This window comes from Tursiops truncatus, chromosome X (genome assembly GCF_011762595.2).
Source record: "Tursiops truncatus isolate mTurTru1 chromosome X, mTurTru1.mat.Y, whole genome shotgun sequence".
NCBI lineage: Eukaryota > Metazoa > Chordata > Mammalia > Artiodactyla > Delphinidae > Tursiops > Tursiops truncatus.
In genome coordinates this window covers 8,499,920-8,509,140 of record NC_047055.1, presented here as the reverse complement: position 1 = coordinate 8,509,140, position 9,221 = coordinate 8,499,920, and the positions used below count along the sequence as shown (strand labels likewise).

At 41.2% G+C, this 9,221-nt stretch overlaps 1 pseudogene; it reads left to right on the top strand.

Annotated features, from left to right (window-relative positions):
* The first annotated feature begins 2,661 nt into the window (after positions 1-2,661).
* Positions 2,662-6,771, top strand: LOC101332480 (ubiquitin-ribosomal protein eS31 fusion protein-like; annotated as a pseudogene).
* The last annotated feature ends 2,450 nt before the right edge of the window (positions 6,772-9,221 follow it).

Sequence of the window (9,221 nt, the reverse complement as noted above, 5' to 3'; positions counted from 1 at the left end):
GGTCTTTCTCTCTCCACTAGATCTTAGGTGGCGTGAAGGCAGAGCCATGTCTGCTTTATTCATTTCTGCAGTCCCAGTTCTTAGCACAGAGTAGGTGTTCACTAACATTTATTGCTGAATACATGTTAATGATCTACACTGTATGGCAGGCATTGTAATAGGTCCTGAAGAGACAGCATAGAGTAGGAGAGTATCGTTGTCACGTAGCTAATGATCTAGAAAAGGGAGACAGACATGGAAACAGAGCATGGCAATGGAGACAAGAGCAGAGTCAAGCCGACCAACTAGGAGACTCTTCTCACTGTTTAGGCAAGAAACGATGAGGGTCAGAGAGATGTTTAAGTGGGAAAAACTACAGCACTTTTAGGGAGGAGAGAAAGGATGAGTGTAGGCCATCACCCTGATTTTTGGACGAAAGAGAGTGATCACAGTGGCAAAGGAAAGAAAAGGGCCATTGAGGAATATTTTAGATGCAGGACTACAAGTCTTGGCAACTGGTAAGGTTTTGAGGAAGAGACAGAAATAAAATGATGACTGAGCTTTGAAGCCAGGGAGGCTGCAGGGATGGTACTTACTGTTCTTACCCAAAGCAAAGATTCTGGGAGAAGGAGAGAGGAAAAGAATTTGAAAAATAGATATTCATTCTTAATTTTCACAACCTTCTCCTCAAACTTAAAGCCTGCCTTTTTATGCAGTACATGGGAAGTGCAGCTTTAAGTCTTATTTAAAATAGAAAATTTTGACGTTTCGACTAGAGAAATAAGCAGTTTCATCCATAGTGTGAGAAGGAAAGTCAGGACTACAAATAACGAACACTGAACTACTGGCCTAAGCCCAGCCACTCTCTGTCATCAACTACCTCTTATTCCACCACATCCAGAGAACGGCAAAGGTTTTTAAAGAGGAAAGATTTCATGTAGGGAGAAATATACTTAAAGAAAACCAAAATTCAAGTATATAATTGAATCCAAAAAAGAAACTTAGCAGTTTTTGTGAGCTTTGGGCATCAGGAATACTCACTGATGGTCTGAAAAAATTAATTCCTGGGTTAGATTTGACTGTAAGTGAGAAGATAGCCTTCCAGAACCAAATTTTTTAAAATTCAAGTATTATTTTCAAGAAGTAGAAGCAAACATGCATCTCTGATGGTTAAGTTGGCTTCAAGATTCTGCAAAGAGAACTTTGAGCCAACTTTCTACCCTCTGAACCTTCCCACTGGCTATAATTTATGTCCATGAACGGCACTCATGTAAACACGTCCAACTTTCTATGGCTACTTGGAAAAAACTGACCTCAGAATACGGTCTACTCAGTGGCTGCCCAGAACTTAATTAAAATTCCCAATGGACTAAGCTGACTTCACGTGGTGTCATAACTAAACTTCCTGAAGCTCTTCTGCAGAAAAATATGACATGAACCCCAAGCCCAGCCACGATCAATCTTGAACACTCCAAGCACCATAATTCATATTGAAGCTGTGTCTACACTGGCAAGTGTTTTCCAAACAAAATTTATGTTTAAGCAAATGAGCAATTCATTTGGAACAGGCTTAACAGATCAAATGCATTTGTATTGGTAGAAAATGATCTTCCAAAGAGTCATGGAGGCAAAACAAAGACCTTCTTTGAGTAAACCTGACTTGCTTCAAAAACATACCCAAAGTCTTCGAAAAATCATTTCCATTTCCCTAGTCACCTGTGAGATCTCACCATGAGACTGATGATGTTGCTGGGGGGAAATTCTATTCTTCAAGAGTTTAACAACATAATAGGGAGATGAGTGTGTCTTCGTGGAAAACAATGGATTTTGGAAGCAGAGAGACTTAGATTCAAATATCGCTTCTGCCACTCTTAATATTTGGCATGTAATGTAGCCTCTTTTGCCTTAGCTTCCTGTGTTTTCAAGAGGGATTATGCCACCAATGCCATATCAGTGTCACAAGAATCAAATGAGACAACCCTGCCCATTGGGTACAGGGCAGGATTCCTAGACCTCATCTAGTTACATAAAGTAACTAGAATGATGCCTAATATAAGGTACACAGTAGACAGATTTTAGGCAATTTTTCCTTTATTTTGCTGGAAAGAAACAGCTATGCACATATTGAAAAATGCCACCCTCGCCTTGGTACATCTCTAGGTTGCAGCCATGAAATCTGCATTTGTCACCCTTTCTTTTACTTCTGTTCATATTCAAGTTAATTTCCCCTTCTATTCTCAAATCCGCTTTGTTGTAGCCTCTTTTATTTTCCAAGACAGAGCTTGATTTTTTCCTCCAGAAAGTCTTCCCCGTATCATCAGAAACCATGTACTGACCCAGTACATCTCATGGCTATGTTAACCTGATCTATCTCCCCCGCAGATGCTCAACATTTTGAGGGTGAAGCCAACGTCTAACTGAACTGCTCCCAAGTGTGCTAAGCTAATATCAGTTGATGAGGTCAGTTGGTATGAAACTGGTATATTAGGGCTTTAGTAGAGGGGACAGTAGAAGTAGGAGGAGAGGTGGTCAGAGAGACTGGCATAAGCTTGACCATCTACGTTTAGATTTTATTCTACTGGCAATGGGAAGATAGTAGAGGAATGGCAAGTCTGACTTCTATTTTATAAGAGCCACACTCTCCTGAAGTACATAAATCAAAATTCAGAGGGTGGAAGAAACATGACCAGTTATCAGACGATTGTAACAGTCCAGGAGAGAGCTAACGATGGTTTACGTGGTTTGGTAGAGGGGGCTGTGGAGGAAGTCGACATGTCTGAGATGGAGTCAACACAGTTTGCTGATGGACTGTATACAGGGGTGAGAGCACGAGTCAAGAATGATCCAGGGCTTCCCTGGTGGCTCAGTGGATAAGAATCCGCCTGCCAATGCAGGGGACACGGGTTCGAGCCCTGGCCCGGGAAGATCCCACGTGCCACGGAGCGGCTAAGCCCGCGCGCCACAACTACTGAGCCCGCGCTCTAGAGCCCACGAGCCACAACTACTGAAGCCCGCGCGCCTAAGAACCTGTGCTCCACAACAAGATAAGCCACTGCAATGAGAAGCCCGTGCACCGCAACGAAGAGCAGCCCCCACTCGCCACAACTAGAGAAAGCCCGTGCACAGCAACGAAGACCCAACGCAGCCAAAAATAAAATAAATAAATTTATTAAAAAAATACTTTCAAAAACAAAAAAGAATGATCCCAAGTTTTGCAGCCTGGGCAACCGGGTGAATGAAGACGCACTCTGCTGAGACAGGGAACATCCTGAGCTCCTCTCCCTCCTGTGCAGGACTGTGTTTCACTCATCTTCTTCTCCCCACTGCTTATCACAGTACCTGATAGACAAGTAGCGCCTGACAAATGCAAGTTGCAGAAATGGTCTGCTACATTTCCCATAGCAAAAATCATCCATAACATTTGAAATGTTCCCTGTGATCCTTTGGGCTTTAACTGAACTGAAACACAGATTCACTGTTTACTACAACGTTGTAAGGATGTGGGTTTTCCATTCTGTGGGCTTAAACTCTAGATGGCTGAAGGCCAAACAGGATTCTGTCTTCATACACGCATAACAAGGCCATGCGTCTGCTCCTCTAGTGACGTACCTACTCAGGACCTAGGAAATCCTGAATAATGATGAACTACTCCAAGTGATGGTCTGAGGCTGCCAGAATGAGACATTCATGTGGGATTAGTCAAGGAGTGTAAGCTTACTGAGGACAAAGCCTGTGAGGGACTTAACTCCGTACACATTAGAGGACCTTGCACATATTAGGCCAGACTGTATGTCTAACACTGCTATATAATTTTCATACATCTAGTTTAGTACAAAAATAAGTATGTGTAGAAAGGGCATGAAATTAACCATGATAAATTGTAAACAAAGAAGAAGACTCACCTACAAAGAACTTTAAGAGTAAATTATGATATCTTCTGGTGTCATCTACTGCTTACTTCTTGAGATACAGAATGAGTCTAGTTGATCTCTTCCACCGTTTTAATGATATGCATCCTTAAGATTTAAAACACAAGAAGCTTTATCAGTACACCCACTCAGGGTAACGAAATTTCTTACATTGTTGGGTATAGGGCAGGATTCCTAGACCTCATCACTACTGACATTGGGGTTGGGTAATTCTTCATTGCAGGGGGCTGCCCCGTGCACTGTAGAATGTTTAGCAGCATACCTGGACTCTACCCACTACATGCTAGTAGCAACCTCACTCCAACTGTGATATCCAAAAATGTCTCCAGACATCGCCAAATGTTCCCTAGGGGGCAAAACCATCCTAATTGAGAACCTCTAGTACAGGGAAAAGGAATGAATATTCATACATTCATTTATTCATTCTATAAACTATTTGAATGCCTACCAAGAAGTAAGCAAGCCTCTGGGAATACACTGGGGGATGGAACAGATATGGTCTCTGCCGAAATGGAGCTTCCAGCAGAAAAGAGAAAGAGGCAACCAACAAGTACACAAATACATGCCTGCAGTAAGTTTCTTTCTTTTTTTTTTTTTTTTTTACAGTAGGTCCTTGTCGGTTATCTATTTTAAATATAGCGGTGTGTACATGTCAATCCCAAACTCCCAAGCTATCCCTCCCCCTGCACCCTGCCCTCCCCACCGCCGTAACCTTAAGTTTGCTCTGTAAGTCTCTGAGTCTGTTTTGTAAGTTCATTTGTATCATTTTCTTTTAAGATTCTGCATATAAGCGATACCACATGATATTTATCTTTCTCTGTCTGACTTACTTCACTTAGTATGATAATCTCCAGGTCCATCCATGTTGCTGCAAATGGCATTATTTCATTCATGCCTGCAATAAGTTTTATGAAAGAAAAGAAAAGGATGTCCCGGACAGGATAGTGAGGGATGGCATCTATGAAGAGGTGGCATTTAAACTGTGACCTGAAGAATGAGGAGAAGCCGGTCAGGGAAGAGTGGGAAGAGGAGTGTCTGAGTCCGAGAGAACAGCATGTGTGAAGCCCTTGCTATGACCCAGACAGTGTGCTGGTCCCACTCCACGCACGTGTCGTTTAGGAAGGGCGCCCTAGGTCCTGGCTGCCCACAGCAATCCCATGTGCACCTGTGGCCCTCTGATTATTCGGATGATGAATTAGACTGACACCTTACATTCAAATATTACAACATTTGAAGGGGATTTGGTTCCTCTCTCTATGCTACACATAGGCTTGCCTCAGAGATATTGCAAGTTTGGTTCTAGACCACTGCCATAAAGCGAATATGGTGATAAAGCAAGTCATGTGAATTCTTTGGTTTCTCAGTGCATATAAAAGTTATGTTTACACTGTACTGTAGTCTACTAAGTGTGCAATATCTTTCTGTCTAAAAAAAATGATGTTTGTACCTTAATTTAAAAATACTTTGGTTGCCGAAGGCTGGAAGGCCGTGGTACTTTCTTAAAATAAGACAACAATGAAGTTTGCTGCATTGATTGATTCTTCCCTTCACGAACGATTTCTCTGTAGCATGCAATGCTGTCTGATAGCATTTGACCCACAGTAGAACTTCTTTCAAAATTGGAGTCAATCCTCTCAAACCCTGCTGCTTTATCAACTAAGTTGATGTCATATTCTAAATCTTTGTTGTCATTTCAACAATCTTCACAGCATCCTCACCAGAAGTAGATTCCATCTCAAGACACTTTCTTTGCTCATCCATAAGAAGCAACTCCTCATCCATTAAGGTTTTAGCATGAGATTGCAGCAATCCAGTCACATCTTCACGCTCCACTTCTAATTCTAGTTCTCTTGCTATTCACCACAAATGCAATAACTTCCTCCACTGAGGTCTTGAACCCCACAGAGTCATCCATGAGGGTTGGAATCAACTTCTTCCACACCCCTGTGATTGTTGATATTTTGACCCCTTCACATGAATCACAGATGCGATCCCTTCCTTTCCAGAAGGTTTTCAATTTATTTTGCCCAGATCCATCAGAGAATCACTATCTATGGGCAGCTATAGCCTTAGGAAATGTACTCCTTAAATAGTAAAACTTGAATGTTGAAATGACTCCTTGATCCATGGGCTGCAGAATGGATGTTGTGTTAGCAGGCAGGAAAACAACATGAATCTCCCTGTACATCTCCATCACAGCTCTTGGGTGACCAGGTGCTTTGTCAGTGAGCAGTAATGTTTTGAAATGATTCTTTTTTTCAGAGCAGTAAGTGGGCTTAAAATATTTAGTAGCCTGTGGGCCGGTGCGGCACCCTTTCTTTCGGAGCCGCCGTCTGCAGTGGCACCGCTGCCAGTTTGCAGATTTTCGTGAAGACCCTGACAGGAAGACCATCACTCTCGAGGTTGAACCCTCGGATACAATAGAAAATGTAAAGGCTAAGATCCAGGACAAGGAAGGAATTTCCCCTGACCAGCAGAGACTGATCTTTGCTGGCAAGCAACTGGAAGATGGACGTACTTTGTTTGACTACAACATTCAAAAGGGGTCCACTCTTCATATTGTGTTGAGACTTTGTGGTGGTGCTAAGAAGAGAAAGAAGTCTTACACCACCCCCAAGAAGAACAAGAATAAGAGAAAGAAGTCTTACACCACCCCCAAGAAGAACAAGAATAAGAGAAAGAAGGTTAAGCTGCCTGTCCTGAAATACTATAAGGTGGATGAGAATGGCAAAATCAGTCGCCTTCGTCGGGAGCGCCCTTCAGATGAATATGGTGCTGGAGTTTTTATGGCCAGCCAACTGGCAGACATTACTGTGGCAAATGTTGCCTGACCGATTGTTTCAACAAACCAGAACACAAGTAACTGTATATTGGTTAATAAAAGACATGAACTAATGGAAATAAAATATTTAGTAAACCATGTTGTCAACAGATGTGCTGTCATCCAGGCTTTGTTGTTCCATTTATAGAGCACAGGCAGAGTAGATTTAGCATAATTCTTAAGGGCCCTAGGAGTTTCAGAATGGTAATTGAACATTGGCTTCAACTGAAAGCCACCAGCTACACTGACCCCTAACAGGAGAGTCAGCCTGTCCTTTGAAGCTTTGAAACTAGGCATTGACTTCCCCTATCTAGCTATGAAAGTCCTACGTGGCATCTTCCAATAGAAGGCTGTTTCATCTCTATTGAAATTCTGTTGTTTAGTGTTGCCACCTTCATTATGATCTTAGCTGGATCTTCTGGATAACTTGCTGCAGCTTCTACATCAGTACTTGCTGCTTCACCTGGCACTTTTATGTTATACATACGGCTTCTTTCCTTAAACCTCATGAACCAAACTCTGCTAGCTTCAAACTTTTCTTCTTCTGCAGCTTGTTCACCTCTCTCAACCTTCACAGAATTGAAGAGTTAGGGCCTTGCTCTAGATTAGGCTGTGGATTAAAGGAATGTTGTGGCTGCTTTGACCTTTTATCCAGACCATTAAAACTTTCTCCAGATCAGCAATAAGGCTGTTTCACTTTCTTATCTTTTGTGTGTTCACTGGAGTAGCACTTTTATTTTCCTTCAAGAACTTCTCCTTTGCATTTGCAACTTGGTTAACTGTTTGGTGCAAGAGGCCTAGCTTGTGGCCAGTCTTGGATTTTAATATACCTTCTTCACTAAGCTTAATCATTTCTGGCTTTTGATTTAAAGTGAGAAATGTGTGACTCTTCCTTTCACACTTAGAGGTAATTGTAGGATTACTTATTGGCCTAATTTCAATACTGTTGTGTCTCAGGGAATAGGGAGGCCTGAGGGGAGGGAGAGAGTCGAGGAAATGGCCAGTGGGTGGAGCACTCAGAACACACACAACATTTATCGATTAACTTCCCTGTCTTATATCGGCACAGTTTGTGGCCCTAAAACAATGACAACACTAACATCACAGATCACTACTCACACATCACCATAACAAATATAATAATAATGAAAAAGTTTGAAATACTGCAAGGACTACCAAAATGTGACAGGGACATGAAGTGAGCAAATGCCATTGGAAAAACGGCGCCAACAGACTTCCTGGACACAGGGCTGCCACAAACCCTCAACTTGTTAAAAAAAAAAAAAAAGGTATCTGCAAAGTGCAGTAAAGTGAAGCACGATAAAACGAGGTCTGCCTGTATAAGAAAACTGAGCCCCGTTAGGTTAAGTAATTTGTACAAGTTCAAAAGTTAATAAGTGACAAAACCAGGATAATCTTATAAAATTTGTGTCCCACCTGACTCCAAAGTCAATGCTTTTAACTACTCTGCTTTAATGTCTCCCATAGGGAGGGGAAGGATGAAATAAGATAGAAGTACTAAGCAGATATGAGATAGTAAAAGTGGAAGTGATAATGTGAAACACAATAAATATTTGAAGAAATGATATGCTTTGCAATGAGATTAAAGCTGGAATTGGGATCATTGGAACCTGATGGCGTGATGGCTCCAACAGCACCTGCAATCAAGTGTTCTTAGAAGATCAGAAGCAACTTCCTCACCAAAGAGTAGTATTCCATTGTATATATATGTATACCACGTCTTCTTTATCTATTCATCTGTTGATGGACACTTAGGTTGCTTCCACATCTTGGCAACTGTAAATAGTGCTGCTATGAACACTGGGGTGCATGTATCTTTTCGAATTAGTGTTTTTGTTTTTTTCAGATATATACCCAGGAGTGGAATTGCTGGGTCATATGGTAGAAGGAAATAAAAGGAATCCAAGTTAGAAAGGAAGAAGTAAAACTGTCACTATTTGCAAGTGACGTGATACTATACATAGAACATAAAGATGCCACCAGAAAACTACTAGAGCTCATCAATAAATCTGATAAAATTGCAGGATACAAAATTAATATACAGAAATCTGTTGCATTTCTATACACTAATAATGAACTATCAGAAAGCGAATTAAGGAAACAATCCTATTTACCAACACCTCAAAAAGAATGAAATACCTAGGAGTAAACCTAATTAAGGAGGCAAAATAATTGTACCCTCAAAACTATAAGATGCTGACGAAAGAAACTGAAGATGACACAAACAGATGGAAAGATATACCATGTTCTTGGATTGGAAGAATCAATATTGTTAAAATGACCATACTACCCAAGGCAATCTACAGATTCAATGCAATTCCTTCAAAATACCAATGACATTTTTCACAGAACTAGAAAAATTTAAAAATTTGTATGGAAACACAAAAGCCCCTGAATAGCCAAAAGAATCTTGAGAAAGAACAGAGCTGGAAGAATCATGCTCCCTGACTTCAGACTATACTACAAAGCTA